Here is a 7,369-nt window from a genome sequence, read left to right as displayed (position 1 = left end):
CACTGAAACAAATGGCTGAGAAGCCTGTTGAACATATCAAAGCAGGCCTCGCTGCCAGGTTCTCCCAGCATCCCTCAGCCCCTACCTGTCACAGAGCCCTCCTGGCCCTCTACCCTAAACTCTCCAGCTCAGGGGGCTGGGCTGCTTTCCCCTAAATAATACAACCCTTTTGGTTATCTGCTCTCTTTGTACCTTGGACCTCCTGGCTGCTACACCTGGTTCCCTCTCCCCTCCCTGGCACTGCTCAGGGTCAGGTCTGCTCTGGACTCTCCCCAGATATCACTGACTCTGGCTAAGCTCTCCCTTTTATCTACAATAAACCTTCTTCTCCGCCACACCTAGGAGCAGTCATGGTCCTTTTCCTTTTTCTTTCTTTTCCATTCACTGGCATGCAGGGAAGGAGCCGGAAGTCACTGAATGTTCCAGCCACTCTAGCTTTCCCTCCTGACAGAGCTCCTGGTCCTGGTTTTCCCACCCCTCTAGTAGCCACTGGTACCTGCCATATTGGGTTTGCTCACTTACTGCCCCAGACACTTGCCACAGAGTTCAGGGATTCACAAACCCCAGCATGCAAGGATCCCCCTCCAGAACATTCCTTCATGGAGAACTCAGAAAGCCTCTCCTAAATCCCATCACCCTCCTCCTACCTGGCCCCTTTCTGTTGGTACACAACCCCTCCGGACTCTTGGACCAGGGAAGTCAAAATTGGGAGAGGGGTTCAGCAGTTGCTGAACAATATTTTTTTTTTTAAGGGGAAAGCAAAGTAAGCAAGCAAAAGAAGAAATCCCCTGCCCTCCCCGGAGCACACAAAGGAGGTGGTGGGAGAGGAAAGTCCCAGCAAGGGGAGCTGAGGGTCCCCTCATTGTTCTCCCCCGGGTCGTGATGACAATCACAGATCCAGGTCACAGCCCCCCCTCCCTGCAGCCCCACCCCCTCCTCTTTCCCACCTTAGGCCCCTGAGAAAGATGCCTTAAGGCAGATGTCCCTGGGCTCAGGAGTGGTTCCCACAGGGGGAGGAAGTGTGGGCTCACAAAGAACCGGCCTTTCCCTGAGGAAGCAAGCCACAGTGGGTGTGCAGGACGGACTGCTCAAGGATGAGGGACAGGGGAGGCTGAGACCCAGGGGACAGCCCTGGAGAGGAGCAGCCTCTCCGGAGGAAAGCGGGCATTGTAAGTATTTGTTTACAAGGGACAGGGGGCCTGACCTTGCCATTTGTCAACAGGCTGGAGGTTCCCTCCTCCACCACGGGTCCCATATTGTTGTGGAGCTGGCCCATTCATAATTTTATTTGGGGGGAGGTTGGGTTTTGGCTTCTAGCCCTGCCCCCAACTGGCTCACTTTCAGCATTGTAACCCGGATAAAAGGCAAGATATCCTTCCCCTTTCCGGGAGCCAGCTTCCTATCCGGCCTGTTAACTCTTGGAAGAAGAGGAGGGGAAATGGGGGCTCCCTTCCACAGAGCCCCTTCTTTCCGGAATTGACTGGGGACGGTGGGACCAGGCTCTGGGAAGGCCTGAGATAGAAGCATTTGGATATCATGGGTTCAGACACTGAAAGGCAGACCACTGAGATCCAGAAGGGCACAGAAGCAGGTGGGCAGAGTGTCAGGCTGGGATAGTGCTAGAGGAGGCCTGGCACTCCGTAGCCCCCACGTCATATACAGGTTTCCAAAGGAAAGTGGAGGCCTGTGGGAGGGGTTCCATACTAGGGGCTGCTAGTATGGAAGTCTGGAAGGTAACTGGAGAGCAAGAGCAGATGAGTGGGTAAGGGGGGCAGGCCTAGAGAAAGACAAATAACTGAGGTTCTTAGAAACTAAGAGACAGGACTGGGAGCCGGGTAGAAGCTATTAGTTTATGTTGAATAGATGCTTCCCAAGGGAGCAGTGAACTCCCACCAACCGGAAGGTATCTTGGAGGCCAGACACAGAAGACCAGGATGCTGAGGTCTACCCTGAGAGCTCTTCAGGCTGCCTAGAGAGCCAGGATCAGGAGCCTGGATGTTCCCTTGGATCAAGCCTTCCCCTGTGGCTCATTCACCCTGAAGCCAGCTGCTCATCTGGGACCCTCTGAGCAAGCTACAGGTGGAGCAAGAAGCACAGAGATCAAGACCATTCCCTGTGGAGGCCCTGGGCTCACAAGACTGCCTGGCTCCCTTCCCTCTCCCTCTCACTCATCCTTTCTATCCCTGCATATTCAGAGCCAGGCCTTTCCTCAACCAGCCTGTCACATCCCCCACCTCTTCTCCCTGCATCCCTAGATCTAGTTCAGAAAATCCAAAAGCTTGACAAAGATTCTGACCCCCTAGCCACAACCCTCCCTCCAGAGCTATTTTTCTCTATTAACACCTAGAGGTGTTCATCCACCTCCATCTACCCTCACACACCATATCCCTGAGTCTTTCTGGCTAGCATGATGGCTCACTTGCCCGCCAGAGCCACCCCATGTAGGGCAGAAGGTTCTCAGGGGCTCTAGACTCCACCTCTCACAGCAACCGCCATCCCTTCACTCTGCAGACACTTTAACACCCTTTCTGTCATTCATGTTTCCTCTTTCTGTGGAATGTAAATGAGCAGATGGCAAAGCCTGATGTGTTGTCGCCCTTTGGGGGCCACTGCAGGGTGCGGGGTGGGTGACAGCCCTGTCTTCAGGAGGGTTGCAAACTCATAGCATGTCCATCACCACACTGGGAAACCCCTGCAGGCTCACTTCTTCCCATGGCACGCCCTGAGTCATCTGTACACAGGGTGGGCTGTCGGACCAGGCCACCAGAAAAAATGCCACAGACTCCAGGCTTGAACCAGAAACTTGTCTGTTTGTGGTCCCAGTCCTGGGTGAGGTGGGAATCTATGCTGAGGTGAAACATCTGAGCTGGACCATCAATCAGGCATGGTTCCTTTGGAACCATCTCTCCTAGCATAGGAGATGGCAGTCTTCCTCCTGTTCCTCATGTTGTCCTTCTGTATGTATGTATGTCCTTCCCTCTGTACATACATGTGTTCTTCTCTCTATACGTGTGTCCTTCCCTCTGTAGGTGTTCTGCATTCCTCTTCCTATGAGGATACTGGTCAGATTGTTTCGGAACTCATCCTAACGACCTCATTTCTCTTAACCATCTTCATAAAGACCCTGAAGTTCAGGATGAGAATGAAGATATGCGGTTGGTGAGGCACTATTTAGTCCACAGCAGAGAACTGGGGTGCACTGAGGTCATCTCTGGAAGCCAAATGGCACGAGAAAAGGGGAAGGACAGTGGAAGGGGCAGCAACTGAGAGCCAAGGCCTGGAGAGCCCTCACACCCACTGGAGGAGCAGCTGTGCCTTGGGTGGCTCTTTAGTCACTATGATGCCACACTTGGGATAGTCCCAACCCGTGGACTTACAATCTCATTCCTGCTTGAGCAAAAGGACAGCGGCATGTATGATAGAGGCATGGACAGAAATCACCTGAAAGAAGCTGGGTCCCCTCTGTGGGTGTCTGGTGCCTTGGGAGAGAAGACCTGACTGGGACAGGGTGAAGCACTGGGGTTTGTCTGTTTAAAGAATTGTTGTACTCTCAGACCCCCAGAAAGGACAAGCACAGCCTTCTTCTGAGTGCTTGCCATGTGTGCATGTGTGTGAGCATGTGTGTGTGTGTGTGTGTGTGTGTGTGTCTGTGTGCACATGTGAGTGGACACACACTAAGTATTTTCATGCATGGACACATACACCTGCATTGCACACAGCTGTACCTGCATGTGTTCTGGGAGTGTTTGCTTGTGCCCAGATGTGTGTATGTGGATATGTGTGCCTATGCACACACCTGCATGCATGCTGGATGTATTTACATGTGTGTGCACATGGGCACATGTCCTTGTTCATATATGTGTGTGCAAACATGCCCTGTGCCTTTGAGTATGTGTGTATGAACGTGCATGTATGGGCACATGTGTGTGCAGGGAGGGGGTTTGGATGTGTCTGAGCATGTACGCTGTCAGTGGCTGCATGCTGAATGAGGCGAGGACCTGTGCTTGGTGAGACGACAAGGCTTAGACTCAGGTTTCAAGCCCATTGCCTGGGTGGTGGCCCTGGCACGTCAGGCACCAGGCACCAGGCACCCACAGGCCTGTTTCCAGGGCTTCCTTAAGCTTATGGCTTTGCTGCTTGTTTTTCTAGAAGCTGCCTTCTCTGTGGCAACACAGACTATGAGGATTTGAGGAGATGGGCTATTTTTCTTGAGCTGGAGTGAAACAAATCATTCTAAGAAATGCTCCTCCCAAAGCCAGGACACACAATATGCCCTTCATTCCATTCCCATGGTGGCACTGAGCAGGGAGGGTAGCATTGTCCCCATGGGGCAGCATGGCTGGAGGATAGACTGGGAGCTTGGCTCAGTCACTTTGCAGTTGTGTGACCCTGGACAGAGTAAACTTTCCTGCACTCATGGTGCACTCATGGTGTACAGGCTTCTACCCACCCCTTCCTGCTTGCAGAGCAAAAGGCCACAGAGCTAGAGACAGAGAGAAAGACACAGATAGACAAAGAGGCAGAGGAGGGACAGGGAGACAGAAAGGGGGGCAGGAGGAGCAACAAGGAACATACCATCTCAGGTAGCCCTCAGCTTGTCGTCAGCCCAGTATTTTCTCAGCTGTCTCTCCTCCAGCCAGATTTTGCTGGGACCCATGGAGGTCAGAGGTTGACCGATGTTTCATGTTACTATCAAATGTTCTTTTCCATGGCCAGGGATTCAAAATCAGCAAAACTCCAGATTAGAGCTAAAAAGATAGGGTGGCCAGAATGCTCTCCAAAACCTGTAGGAGTTGAGGATCTAGGCCCCCAGAGCCTCCCCTTCCCACAGGAATGTTGATAGCAGCTGGGGGGAGGGGTGCAGCTTCACACTCTCTGCTTCCCTCCCAGTCCCTCTCAGGTACTCACTGAGGACCCATCCCAGGAAGCATAGTAGAAACAGCCCTGTTCTCATCCCAGAGACCTGGATCTCAGCGACACACAGCCAAGACAAGATAAATGGCAAGAAGTACCAGTTTTAATCACTGTGTTCTTGTCACTAATTCCCAAGTGAGGGTCAGGACAGGGACCCAAAGGCTGACGACCACATGGTTTCCTAAAGCCCTTCAATCTTGGGCTTGGAATCAGAAGCTAACCAAGCCATGATCTAGACTCAACTGCTAGCAAGGAAATCCTGTCATCAACCTCAGAGCCATGGTCACCCAAAATACAAAGCTGTGGCTGTTGCTTGTCAAGCTGTTTCCATGTTTTGGGCAGAGCATGACCAAAAGCTTCTCATGGGAGAACTTCAGGCAGGCTCCTTGGCACCTGATTTCCTGACTTGAGCTCCTCCTTGGGTTCCAGATCTGCCCTTGAAGAATTCAGTTTTGCTCCGAATCTGAGCAGGTCAGCTCATAGGCAATTTCTTTCCTGTTGGTGTCTATCCATCCTCCATAGCCAAATTCCTCACCACACCACCCCTGACCCAGCTTCAGCAATAGTCCTTGTAGGGTGGTCTGCCAGAAGTTTCCATCTTCTAACCCCCATGTGTTGATGGCAATATGCCCAGCTTCCCATGCCCTTGAATTAAATGTCCTTCTTTCCTGTTAGTACAGTCCTGACATCCATTGGGAGGGTCCTCAGTAGTCTTCCTTACCATTCTGATACGTCAGAACAATATTCTCTAATAGATGATGAGGTCAAGTAAAAAATGAAGTGCTTGTCTGCCCTCTGTGCTGTGACACTCATACTATCTGTCAGCTTGTTGGAGGAGCAATTATGAAGATTATCACCAAGCCAGGGAAATGGGAGATGGAAGCTGTCAGAGCACCCTTAGGGAGAAGAATCTGGGTCATGGATGGAAGCCTCAGCAGCTCCAGGCATTGGCCATCTGTGGAGAGTGGCAGGTACCGTTCTGTTGATAGCTATCAAAACCAGAAGCATCACTGGGGAAGATCTGATGGACCCTTAGCAAAATTCTCCCATGGTCAAGGTGTGCTGGCCAAGGTGTCTGTGAGGCAGTGTTGGCCCTGGGGTTCTTCTAGCTTCCTGTGGAGGAAAAGCCAGTATGCTCAAGTCCTCTTCAAATGTAAGTTCCCCTCCGTAGGCCATATGGACAAGAAACTGTAACGCCAGTGACTTCCCAGCATTTGGGGAATTGAAGACCCTCTGGATCTAATCCACATCTCCTTCTGATATCTGGGAACCGAACCATTGTACCATATCCCTAACTTCATGCCAACTCTCCAAGTGGGAGTCAGGCCAGTACTGGAATGTACAGCTGGTGCTAAGAGGGGCTCCTTGCCAGCCTAGAGTCCCAGAAGATTTCAATGAAAAGAGACAGAAAGGATGGAGCAGTTGTTTTTCACAGTTAGTTCTTAGGGTTGAGAGAAAACCTTCTACATTTTTTTTAATTGTAAGAGTAGGAAAAAATAAGCAGGGACTCAGACGAGAATGCAATTTTAAAAATAAGTCTTGGGGCCAATGTGTTTAATGCCTGCCCCGTGGGGATCTTGGACCCATAACTCAGAAGCACAATGGCTTTTCTTGTTATGAATAAGTGTGAAGTGCCAGCAAAGGAAATAGGAAGCCCCCAATGCAGGCTGAATGGACCTGTGAACAGGGATAATAAAAGTTGTCCTGGATTTCCGTTACCACCAGGTGTTTCCGCCAGGACTTCCATTCATTCAGTGCCCAGGGAAGGCCGATCTTGCCAAACCTTCCCCCCACCGACCCCAGGCCTTTGCTCTGTGCCCCTGCCCTCACCCCAGCCACAGGAGGCCATTCATTCCTGGAAGGTTCCTGGGCTTCTGTGATGAACATGATCTGATACCTGTAGCTCCAGCTCCATAGAATTTCTCCTAAGGTACAAGGTATGTCCAGAAGTAGAGGACAGGGCAATCTGATGACGAGACACCCTCCAACAAACACACACCAAGATCTGATACCCTCCTCAGTTTCTATAGCATGATCATGGGTGGCCAAAGACTCTGGATGACAGAATGACCAGGGCCAGGGGATGCTCAGTAGTAAGGGATTGGAAGCTGAGAAGGACCACGCATCCGATATGAGTGCTGAGACACGTCAACTCAAGCACACATCCCAACAGCCAGGCTGAATCTATTGGAATCCATCTCTGCCTTGCCATGGAAACTTAATGGTGTCTCTCATGTCACCAGAACCATCCCCCAGCTCCCATATGGTTAGTCAGCAATGCCCTGGCCATCCCCTCCACCATCAAAAACCAGCTGATAGTCTGGGAATGTCTGTAATTAGCATGAGAGGTCTCCACCTCCAAAGCTTGTACTGACCAAGCAGATGAGTCAAGTTGGCCTGGTGTCACACCACAGGGAGAGGTGGGGACCAGCATGAATGTAGCCCACCACCCTCT

This window comes from Psammomys obesus, unplaced genomic scaffold (assembly GCF_907164565.1).
Source record: "Psammomys obesus unplaced genomic scaffold, mPsaObe1.curated_primary_1811, whole genome shotgun sequence".
NCBI classification, from domain to species: domain Eukaryota; kingdom Metazoa; phylum Chordata; class Mammalia; order Rodentia; family Muridae; genus Psammomys; species Psammomys obesus.
Note: the sequence above shows the minus strand (reverse complement) of the source record.